Source organism: Ostrea edulis, chromosome 8 (assembly GCF_947568905.1).
Source record: "Ostrea edulis chromosome 8, xbOstEdul1.1, whole genome shotgun sequence".
Lineage (NCBI taxonomy): Eukaryota > Metazoa > Mollusca > Bivalvia > Ostreida > Ostreidae > Ostrea > Ostrea edulis.
Window position 1 is genome coordinate 10,036,376 of NC_079171.1, and position 12,404 is coordinate 10,048,779.

The 12,404-nt window shown below is 36.1% G+C and overlaps 1 protein-coding gene and 1 pseudogene across 1 annotated transcript in view; one reads left to right on the forward strand and one right to left on the reverse strand.

Moving 5' to 3' along the window:
* LOC125661067 (tripartite motif-containing protein 3-like) overlaps positions 1 to 12,404 on the forward strand; it is a 36,190-nt pseudogene that overhangs the window by 23,310 nt on the left and 476 nt on the right.
* Positions 1 to 12,404, reverse strand: part of LOC130049913 (uncharacterized) — a 36,618-nt gene that overhangs the window by 19,916 nt on the left and 4,298 nt on the right. The window lies entirely within an intron of this gene.

Consider the following 12,404-nt stretch of genomic DNA (forward strand, 5'->3'; position numbering starts at 1 on the left):
CTATGACACAAGCACTTGATTTTTGCGGCATCAACCGAAGGACCGAATGTTGAAGATCATGTCCATATCTTTGTAAATTTTAAATTTTCCCATGATATCTATTTCAGAAATCTTCATAAAATTCGAAAGTAAATATCTTACTTAACTTATTTATGCCAAATTATGCAAATGTCTATTGGCAACGCCGGAGCACGGTCAAAACTGGATAATGTATGTACACGTATCTACCATTAAATCATATTGTGTTATTCTATTTGTTACCTCAACTGTAAACAAATAAACTTTACTAACACGATGTCATAGACAGGGAATGGTTACGTTATTCCTTAACGTGTCTAAGTTAAGATTGCCGAATTCGGCAGCGTGAATCGCATAGTTGGCTCTATAATGGAAACCATGTGTGTATTACATAAATCTATGCAATAAAAAGGACACGTGAGTATTACTTGCCTATACTACAAAAAGACGCTTGTGTTTTATTTTAACGCTCTGCACCGTGTTATATTCAAAATTGTCACCCTCCCAAATAACCTTTATATGTAAAAGTTTCAACACGTACCGTTCCCGGGTCCACTTACCATTGTAATGTATATCAATGTAATAGATGAGAAGGCATGTATTATCGTGGTATCTGTGTAGTACTGGCTTAGCTTATATCCATTAGTTCATACGTAAATCCCATTTCTAAAGTAAGACAAAAATTAAGGCGTATGGAACTAAAACATGTATAAGCTCGACATAGTAAAGCGTGGTATATTGAAAATACAGTATCAATACGAAAATCCCTACTTAACATGTAATTACTTGGTCGTGGTAGCCTAGTTGTTGGAGTGATCACGCTGTAGCTGGGAAGACTGAGATATATCGCGGCGTCACGTCTAACTTCAGACAGTTAACATAGCTAGGGATGTTTCTTCACCAATCGCCAAATAATTTAAAACAGATTATATATGTAGTGATGTTCCTTCATCAAACAACAAATGTTAAAAATGGAAGTCGAAGACCATTCATTGATGACCTTACAACAAAGGTTCCGTACCATGATATGTATTGTTACAATAGAGAAATCTGACCATCACGACACTGATCACAGCTCTTCACCTGAAGTTGTCTATACATCTATATAAGTGAACACTTCTCAAAGGGAATCTAAAATAAGAAAGAAATATATTAATAATTATGGACCAAAGAATGTGTCTAAATGACTTTGACGAAATCAAACTGTAACATAAACGATTTGTCATAAGCAATATGTGTCATAAATGAGTTTCTACTGTCTCATACAAATATAGGCAACAGTGTTTTATACAAAATTTTAGTTTTCGGTCAGTGCCCTTGACTTTAGTTTTCTACTTGTGACTTTTGACATTAGTTTTCTGCCAGTGACCTTAATCTTATTTTTTTTACCAGTGACATTGACTCTAACTTTTACCAGTGACCTCGATTTGTATTTTCTTCTTGTGACCTTGGCTTCCGTTAGTGACCTTGATTTTAGGTAACTTCAATAAGGTCATAACACATCATCTATTGAAACAAATTCTTCTTTCAAAGCACAGCCTTCTAAAGAGTATAATCTTCTAACATATGTCCATTACAAAGTCACGGCATCGACAACAATAACGGGCAAACCGACAGATTCCAAACACAGCATTGTATAGTAAGTAAACATATACTTCCTAAGCAGGCCAGCCGGTCAGGATGTTTTGAGTTTGCTGTAAATTGGTAATGTTCCTGATGTTAGACCAGGCATTCCAAGTTCGTCCATCGACGATGTGATCTCTTTCTGCAAATAGTTTCTAAATGTTATCTGTATATGATTGACTGTGATTTATAGTTTGATTGGAAAACACTTGAAGTACAGGTTTTCACGGCTACATCCCTTTAACCATTCCAGAAGTTCCAGATGTTGTATCATATAAGATTATATTGCACAGGTACATGCATACATTGTCTGATTTGTCGTGAAAACTTGAAATGTCAATGTTTAATTGTAGAGATTATTCAAAGACTTAGTACGAAAAAGAGGTTCATGAGCTTCGTTATACCACTGAGTATATTATAACAAGTCTTCAATGGAAGTTCAATCACACATGTGTTGAGTATTATTAAGAACTTACTATAAATTGTAAGTATATATTCAGATTAAATCACGTGTCTTACCAATGTCCATTGTACAAAAATGCATGCACTGTATACCCGCAGTGTGATAACCACCAGTATTGAATACCCGCAGTGTGATAACCAACAGTACTGTATACCCGCAGTGCGATAACCAACAGTACTGTATACCCGCAGTGCGATAACCAACAGTACTGTATACCCGCAGTGTGATAACCAACATTACTGTATACCTGCAGTGTGATAACCAACAGTACTGTATACCCGCAGTGTGATAACCACCAGTATTGTATACCCGCAGTGTGATAACCACCAGTAATGAATACCCGCAGTGTGATAACAACCAGTACTGTATAGCCGCAGTGTGATTATCACCAGTAATGTATACCCGCAGTGTAATAACTAACAGTTTTTACGTAATAAATTCAGTGTTATGATATCCATAATCTTTATAACCATAGACAATTTGTTTACGTAACACACTTAGTATTATGATCTTTATAACCATAGACATTTTGTAAATAGAAAAGGTAAGGATAAATAACAGTTTTCTATCTTACAATTCTAATAAAGAATACAAAATTAAAGTTTGGGGAAATAAAGATCCCCAAAACCACCAGGTAGTATAAGGTCCCTATCAGGTGCCTTGGAAAACTTGGAGAAAAAAATCCCTTGTTGCGGTTCCATGACCAAGCCGTAACTAATCGAGAAAGTTAAATTTCAGGCTTCGCCAACTTTCTTATCTGTAGCTTGTATCGGTATCGAAGTATATTATGTTATACATATAAAACATTATATTATAGATATAAAACAGACTCAAGACCGCCACGGTGGTCGAGAGGTTAGAGCAGTGATCTTAAAAACGCATGGCCAGTGTCACAGTAGGTGTAACACGCTAAAGAACCCCCACTGCTCAATGGCCGTAAACGCCGAGTATAGGCCTAATATGGAAGCCCGCCACCGGTCTTGGTGACGTCTCCATATGAGTGAAAATTTCTCGAGCGAGACGTTAAGCAAGATACAATCAATCAATCAGACGAATTATATTCTTACAAACAAAACATGCCTAATCTATCTCGCTTCAATGTCATATAAAAAACTCGTATGTGTGTGAAAAAACTGTTATACCCCCCCACCCCGGCCATAATGTTTATACACTTGAATTTGCACTATGTAAATTTAAAGTTCTTTGGCTCAATGCTTCTGGAGATGAAGAATTTTAAAGACCTGCTCTATATATTTGTATGTAAAACTTTGATCCATTATTGTGGCCCCACCGGAAGCCTTAGGGGCATAATTTAAAAAAAGAATTAATCTGCACTATATAAGGAAGCTTTCATGTAGATGCAAACCTTTCTGGCCCAGTTATTTTTCAGAAGACGAGTTTTAAAGAATTTACCTATATATTTATATATGTAAAACTTGAAACCCCCTTTTGTGGCCCTATTCTATCACTGGCGGCAATGGTATTCATAAATTTGAATCTACACTATGTCAGGAAGCTTACATGTAAATGTAAACTTCTTTGGCCCAATGGTTCTTGAGAAGAATATTTGTCCCATATACTTGTATGTAAATTTGACCCCCTATTGTGGCCCCATCCTACCCTAGGGACCATGATTGTGACAAACTTGAATTTACACTATGTTAGGAAGCTTTCATGTACATTTGTACTTTCCTGGCCCGGTGATTTTTGAGAAGTACTTTCCTTGCCCGGTGATTCTTGAGAAGGTTTTTAAAGATGTTCCCTATATTTAAAAAATTAACATCACTTTTGAGCTGTTCATGGTCTGTATGAACGGATTTGGATTTGAGGCAAATTCTGTGAATCGCTTATAGTTATATTCATTTACTAAAACACCGTCTGTGCACATTGCTTCTAATTTGTTGCATAAAACGAACTCCTAGCCTTTTTCACAGTTGTTATTGTGATGTACGTCAACACATAGACATGACGTCACATTTCGTCTCACCCTGCCTTTACCAACATTGCAAGGTGCACTGTATTTTGGAGGTAGGAGACCGCGAGATTGGGTTGATCTTAATCCAAAGGTGTGACTTGCGAGATTTTTGTAACACGTATTTTTTAAAATCATTACGCTTTTTTTTTCAAATCATATTTCAGTTGCGTGCTTTAAGGTACTTCATAATCCATTCATTGTCAATGTGAACGGATTGTGTCGCGCGCTGAAATTGGTTAGTTCATAGAAGAAAATGCGATTTATAATATAAATATAATTGTATGTAAAACTTTGATTCCCTATTATGTATAGATATTGTAGCCCTATCTTATCCCCGGGGGTCATAATTTTAACAAACTTTAATCTGAAATATGTCATGCAAATTTGTACTTTCCTGGCACACGCGGGTATGCTACGACAGCTCAATCTAAGCACGTAGACGACATAATTTCTAAAATTTGTCCCACACAGAGAGAGGGAGCTACTAACTTTTAAAAATTAGTTTGGTTGTTTACATGGACTGTTAGTCCCCTAGGGTCTCTACAGTCCAGTTGCTAAGTACTTCGTTACTAGCTTGAAAATACGGATGTATATTTAAGTGCTGTGATAAAATTTAGAAATTCATTTCAAAATTAAGGATCATCTCCTTCACGCATAACTTTTATCCTTAAACAAATTTAACTCCACTTTTTGGCACCCTGTTCTTCCCTGAAATAGCTCTTACAAGTTTAATGTGGTTTTTTCCCCTGATTTCAACCATTTCGTTTGCGCATCTCTAAAGAGACATTATTTGTCGAAATGCGCATCTAGTGCATCAAAATTGGTACCGTTTAAGTTTTACACGAGAACATTTTGTATGATAACAATATGACAAACATGCGCTTTCGTATGGCGTCATTACATGATTGCTATGAATATATCACGGATGTACCTTAATAGATAATGGAAAAGTAGCACATAGTCACAGGATTTGAATATTGGTCAACTGGCGATAATGACGGTAAAACCTTAATAGATAATGGAAAAGTAGCACATAGTCCCAGGATTCCAATATTGGTCTAACTGGCGATAATGACGGTAAAACATCCATAGTTTATCAAAATTACTGATAGGATCTTACCACGTTCTGTAAGAAATAATTATTAAACATTTAAATACGAAACAATTTATCCCATGTTTTACATTTTGAACTGAGGCTATGTAGTTTTCTTTAAAAGTTTTCTTCTTAGACGAGTGTATCAGTACTTACCTAGACCTTTCACGTTTGAATAGTCTCTAAAAGTATGCGGAGTAGTGTGCTACTTTTGCAGTTTTATTTCAGTGTGTGGCAGAGGAAAATCGGGCCGATATGCTAAATGGAAACTTGTCCACGTTACACAAAGATGTCAATAAATGAAATCAACATACCTTCATAATATCAATTAATGCTTAGCGTTTCACATATATATCCCATATATCCCATGTCATATATTTCAAATACTCCACATTTTGTTGATATTTACCAGTCACACTTTGATAAATTTTTCACATGTGTCAACGTTACTCGATGTATATTATGACGTCATCAGTTTACTTTTATATTGACCAGACATAAAGTACACAACAGCAGTATAACATTCCATTTTTCTTTGGATCTTAGTAGCTGCATGGTTTATTTCATGCATAAATAAAACTTACATGAACATAAAGTCAGAATTTGATATATACTTAGCGATATATTGATTTCAATTATGGCGTTACATTGTTTCGTGGATTTTTTCCAAGTAAATATTTTCATAACCTGCTTTAATGTACCCTCGAAAATATTTCACCCATATGGAGACGTCACCAAGACCGGTGAAGGGATTCAAAGGCCTATGCTCGGCGCTTACGGACTTTGAGCAGGGGGGATCTTTACCATGTGATACGGGGCCTCAATTTTTACGGTCTCATCCGAAGAACCACCCCTTTTAGTCGCCTCTTACGAAAACCAAGGGGTACTAAGGACCTATTCTAACCCGGATCCCCACGGGGATTCTTGAGAAGATTTTAAAAGATGTTCCCTATATATATATGCATGTAAAAAAATTATCCGCTACGCAACAAGGTTAAGGGCTTCCATAGTAAAATGCACTATAACTATTGGGGGAAATTACACCCTAAATTCACAGGTATCATTACACTTGTCACGGTTAAACACCGAAATGATACTACCCATATATTGACTGTGACTGAGCTACCGTAAATTCCCCTCGTGGTAATCTCCCGTGGCGTCAGTTTAATATCACGTAACACTTTATTTTTGGAAAACAGCAAGAGGTCCTACTTGTGAACAAAAGTTCAGGCTCATGCGGGTAACCGGCTGAATTTTTATCGATATACTCCGAAAAAAAAAACAACCCAAAAATCCTTTACAGTGGTCGGAAGAAATGAATACTTAAACTAGACATGCTATAATTTAACAACATATTAACAGTCAACAGTGAATTACCGGGGTTGTCCACATTCCTATGTATATCATACCGTTAATATACAAGACATGATTTGGTCCCTGCACTTTTCAAATGCATAAGTATATCTAGAATATATTTTAAAAAATTCACATTGTTTTTAATAGCAGATGAAACTGAACTTTGCCACTGTTTCTGTATAATAAGTTTATTTATGTACATAATTGATTTTTTAAATCCCATCAGTCATTCAGATTAGGGGCGACTTCAACGTCACAATATAATATGAATATCACTTTCTTGCATAATATATATCAAAAATGGAGAGTGATTTGATATCATAAAGGAATACTATAAAATATTAATTTGACAAGAACGGTTTTCACATATACAGCTTATCATTTGATAACAGTAGTAAATAACGACAATATATTTTGACACTTTCCCTGGGATACACCTATAAGAACATCAACGTGGTGGCGTACATTTTGATTATGACGTCATAAGATGCGAAGTGCACAGAGATATATTTAAAACAGCACTGTGATTTCCCCCCGATATCCTTAACTGAGCTGTGTATTGCGTCCCAAATATACCTCCCTGGTTATCTTGTTAAAAGAAACTTGAATCTCCACTTTCTCAGGAAGCTTTCATGTGAATTTCAGCCCTTCTGGCCCAGTAGTTTTTGAGAATGGAATGTTTTAATGCCTCCATCCCATTTGTGCATTTTTGTGATTATATCACTTTCAACAAACGTGAATCCTTTTCATCCAAGGATGCTTTGTGCCAAGATTGATCGAAATTGGGCCGGTGGTTCTAGAGAAGAAGATGTTTAAAAGTCACCAATATATTTTCACCATTCTTCTATTATCTCCCTTTGGGGAAGGGTACGACCCTTCATTTTAACAAACTTTAATTCCCTTCTCCGAAGGGTGCTTTATGCAAAGATTGGTTGAAATTGGCACAGTGGTGTTTGGTTCTTATCAAAAGCGGAACGCTTTGAGATGGGGAAAAGGTTTGGTCCAGATTTTGAATTTTGCGTTTCGAACTCTCTCTGTGATTTTTATTCATAAATATCAAAGTTTGATTTAATGACAATTATGATTATATCGAAATAGAAAGGATGTGTTGAAAATAAATTAATACATAAAAATATAAGTGCCTTAATTCCACATTAGAACATTTACATATATCTAATATCGTCAATAGATCGATTGATTGATTGCATATTGTTTAACGTCCTGCTCTGGAGTTTGTGGTGACGTCTCCATATGCGTGAATCATTCACGGATGGGACTTCAAACGATTTACAATCGATCAATCAAATATCCCTTCAAAACAACATTTCAAAGAGAATAGCTCGTCTACTTATGAAAAAAAAAACCTGAGATACATTACTCTGAAGAGGACTCATTTAATCAATTAAGTGTCAATTACATTGTCAGTAACTGTTTCACACTAGGATCAGTCATGTGTAACGAATACTCAAGATAATATGTAACACGTGTTTAAAGTAAATTGTTCATTTCATATCAAATTAATTCTTATCAAACGAAAACCTTTAAAAACATCTTTTTGGAGTGAGAGGGTTAACACAAACTATCACAATTGAGTATTCACACACGATGGACGCTTCGAAATATCATAATCAATAGTTTTCATGTGTAGCGGTTAGCCGGGTTAAAACTGCGGTGTCCAGATAACTCAGGTGGTTTGGTCCGTTGCAGTATTTTGTAAATTCTAGGGTCGTTGCAACTTTTCATAGTGTTAAATGCTGACACACTGATTTTCACGAAGGATAAATCCGTTTACCTCATTAACATATAGGACTCACGGCGGGTGTGACCGGTCGACAGGGGTGCTTACTCCTCCTAGGCACCTGATCCCACCTCTGCTATATCCAGGGGTTCGTATTTGCCCAACTCTCAATTTTATATTGCTTATAGGGGTTATGAGATTGAGAAACGTTCGTTATCGTCACCTTTGATGTTTTCATCATGAGTCAATTTTATCATTGTTAGGAATCTGTTCATTCTCTAAACAGTAAATCAAAACTCGAAAATAATTTACAGGACTGATGAAATATGTTGTAAATTTCCACCATGTCCTGCATTTCCAAAAAAAAATCTTAAGTGAGAACTTGGACTTTAGTCTGAGATTTTACTATTCGATTAAAAAAAAACCTCAAACGTAAGAAAACCCAGTAATTTGCTTAATTTCAAATCATTTACTTCTGATTTATCAGCAAACTCCAGAAACTGTAACCAATACTCTGTACGTTGTCTACAAAACATCTGTCAATGCTCTAAATGCTATCTACCTGTGTGCGTCATTCGAAAACCTTATTTATCGAATAAAGATCGTGCTAAGTTTCACTTAATCCCAAGACTTTCGAAAGTGAAGGATCGTCAAGTGTACGCAAACTATAGACAATATGTAAGTATTAACCACAGCTATCATATAACTTTTGTTATTAGTATTCACATAAAATAGCAATAAAGAGTGAATATTCCTTAACCTGTATATTTTCTACACATTGTACAAATTTTCTCCGAGTCTCATTCAATCATTTCAATTTTATCAATAAAATCAACAAAATTCACTTCATTGACGTTAGCGCTATGGGTGGTTAAAAAAAGAGGCAAAGCATATGTGACAAATTTTGCATGTTTTACAACCAGTCTGGATGATTTTAGGAATACCATATGTTGTGTTATGCTACTGTGAATCTGTGTTCAAAACATTTAAGAGATATCTACAAAAAACAAATATTGAATTGGTGTCCTAAAATGTTGCTAAAATGTCAAGAGTACAACACTTTTTTGTGGCATAAAAAATTGCTTTTTTCAAATTTCTGTCTACCAAAACAAAAAGATTTATATGAAAAGAAAGCTATTGTTTAGAAATCTTCAATATATATACTTTTAAATTTCAAGAGTGATGAAACACTTAAAGCTTCAAATATTACTCTGCTGGTGGACTGTTAGTCCCCGATGGTCTCTACAGCCCAGTAGCTAAGTACTTCGTTACTAGCTTGAAAATACGAATGCATATTTAATTGCTGTTATAAAATTTAGAAATTCATTTCAAAGTTAAGGAGTATCTCCCTCATGCATAGCTCTTATCCTTAGGCGAATTTGACTCCACTTTTTTGGCACGCTGTTTTTGGCTATAATAGCTCAAAAACTTCATTGTTATTTCGGATTTCTAACATTTCGGTTGAGCATCACTGAAGAGACATTATTTGTCGAAATGCGCATCTGGTGCATCAAAATTGGTACCGTATAAGTTTTACATTATGACGCCTGGTTCGAGGCCTCTGCTGGTGGACTGTTAGTCCCCGAGGGTCTCTACATTTACGCAGGACAATACAAGTTGAGTTTTATAATATACATGTTTGAACCGTGTTGCACAATTATATCACTTGGTGAACAGGCCAATGAGTCAGAGTCTTAATTTAGGTCTGGCTTTTATGGACCGGACTTGGATTTCCCCATCATCGCCAGCCAAGGGTTTACGATCCACTCGAGAAGCGGAGCGGATCGTAAACCATTGGCTAGCAAAAAGTTACCCCTTCAATTATTATATCAAAGGTACTGATAAGGGGAACACTCACTAAATGCCATGGCCAGTCTTCCAGTGGGAATCTAAACATAAAATCCAAACAAGCACATAGCGGGAACCTCAATACTGATAGTTTGGGATAAGCCTCATGATATAACCAGCCTTCCGATTGGGTGGTTTTGAACTAAGTAACCAGTCTACCTGGGGAACACTCACGAAATAACACTGGTTTCACACGCATTTCTTTATTACTTAGATATACCAATATTGTCTTCATGTCCTTGGTCATCATATTTCTATATACATAAGATGCTGGTAAATTAAGAGAGAGAAAGAGAGAGAACAAAATGAAAAAAGCATGAGGATTTGGACTCCGACGCTTTATGCCGACACATTTCATGAAACAAGTTAGTAATGAAATGGAGAGCTACTGTATCTTCCAAAATGAAATTCAATTTTTATATCTACATTCTACTTTAATTTCCGTCACAATCCCCAGCCGTTAAAACAGACGCACTATATCCATCAGCATTCCGACACGCACTGTTCATCATTGCAATGTATTCATGAGGAGATGACTAACATTATATTTTGTAAATACATCAAAGGCAGAAACATTGGAAATGTGAATATTGTCTAATAAAGAACTCGTTCATTTCAGATGGCACAGTCCAAACTGAGAAAATAAATGTTAAAGACACAAAAGCAAAAACAAGAAAAATAAAATCCATGAAAATTCTTTCTCATTCAAAACCAATGGAATTTACAAGTAGAAACAAGACAGAGATAAGAAATCTGATGTGAAACAAACAATGTCTCTATCTCTATCTCTACCTGCCACTTTTACCGGGGAGTTTAATGTAAAACATGTTGACATTATATACCATATGTCGCTAGATAAATCAGGCAGACTCTGGGCCAGTGACAATGAAGGTAACCTTGTCCAAACAGATCTACAGGGGAATCAGCTACAGAAGATACAAACCAGTCCTGGATTCGGCTACCACACAGTCACACAGGACGGGGATCTGATCTTTATAGACAAAGATAAGAAAGTCATCAATAAGATAGCACGGGATAACAACATCACAGCTGAATTCATTAATACAGGAGACTGGGAACCACTCAGTATACACTGCTCCCACATCAACGGGGACATACTGGCGGGGATGATGAAGGACAGAATGGCCAAAGTCACGCGGTACAACAAGACAGGAAAAGAACTACAGAACATACAGTGGGATAATATAGGACGGGAGCTGTATAGAAAGCCCCACTATATCACTGAAAACATCAACGGAGATGTATGCGTATCAGACTTCAATAAAGAGGCTGTACTTGTGGTGAATAGATCAGGACAACACAGGTTCTCCTACACAGGCCAGGGGTCAGCGTTCCGTCCCTATGAAATCTGTACTGATGTCCTCGGTCACATTCTGGTGTGTGATTTTGACGCTGTTTATCACCTTGATAAGGACGGTCAGTTCTTGTCTCTACTACTCACAGAACAACACGGGGTACGCGATATCCTTAGTGTGTGTGCGGATGATGGTGATATTTACGTGGGAGGATCTCAGAACAACATAGTGAAAGTGTACAAGTATCTTCAGTGATTCTTACTTTGTGAACATCATGGATATCTATATTATAGGAATAAAAACACACCCACACAGTGACGGTGTACAAGTTTCTCCAGTGATTGTTACTTTCTGAACATCATGTATATTTTAATTATATTGTTTCTTCCTTAACGTCTCGCTCGAGAAGTTTTCACTTATATGGATACATCACCATTACCGGTGATGGGCTTCAAATTGAGGTCTATGCTTGGCGCTTACGGGCTTTGGGCGGTGAGGGTTCTTTAGCGTGCCACACCTACTGTGACATGGACTCACATTCACAGTTTTGGGAGCTTATAAACTTTAGCAGGAAATGTGAGTCCATATAACCTGCCAAGAATCCATATAACGCATGCATCCTACTGCATAGCGTTTAATTCTTAGAAATAAGTTTTGGTATGATATGAAGACCTTGCCTTAACAAATCTACATACATAATATATAATATCCATCTCTTAAAAATAGCTCAGGATATATAGAAATGTTTAACATGTTATATTTTCTTTAAAGCAAGTAAAATTTCAATGTCGAAAGGTCATAGTATGAAATAAAAGGTCTTGTCATAAGAAATCAACATACAAAATATGAAAGATCTACCTTGAAATGTTCAGGAGATTATCATAATGAATATTTCAGTGTAAATGAAATTATACATTTTTTAAATGAAAATGATATAATTTGATTGTCTTTGCATTTTGTTGATAAAGAAAAAT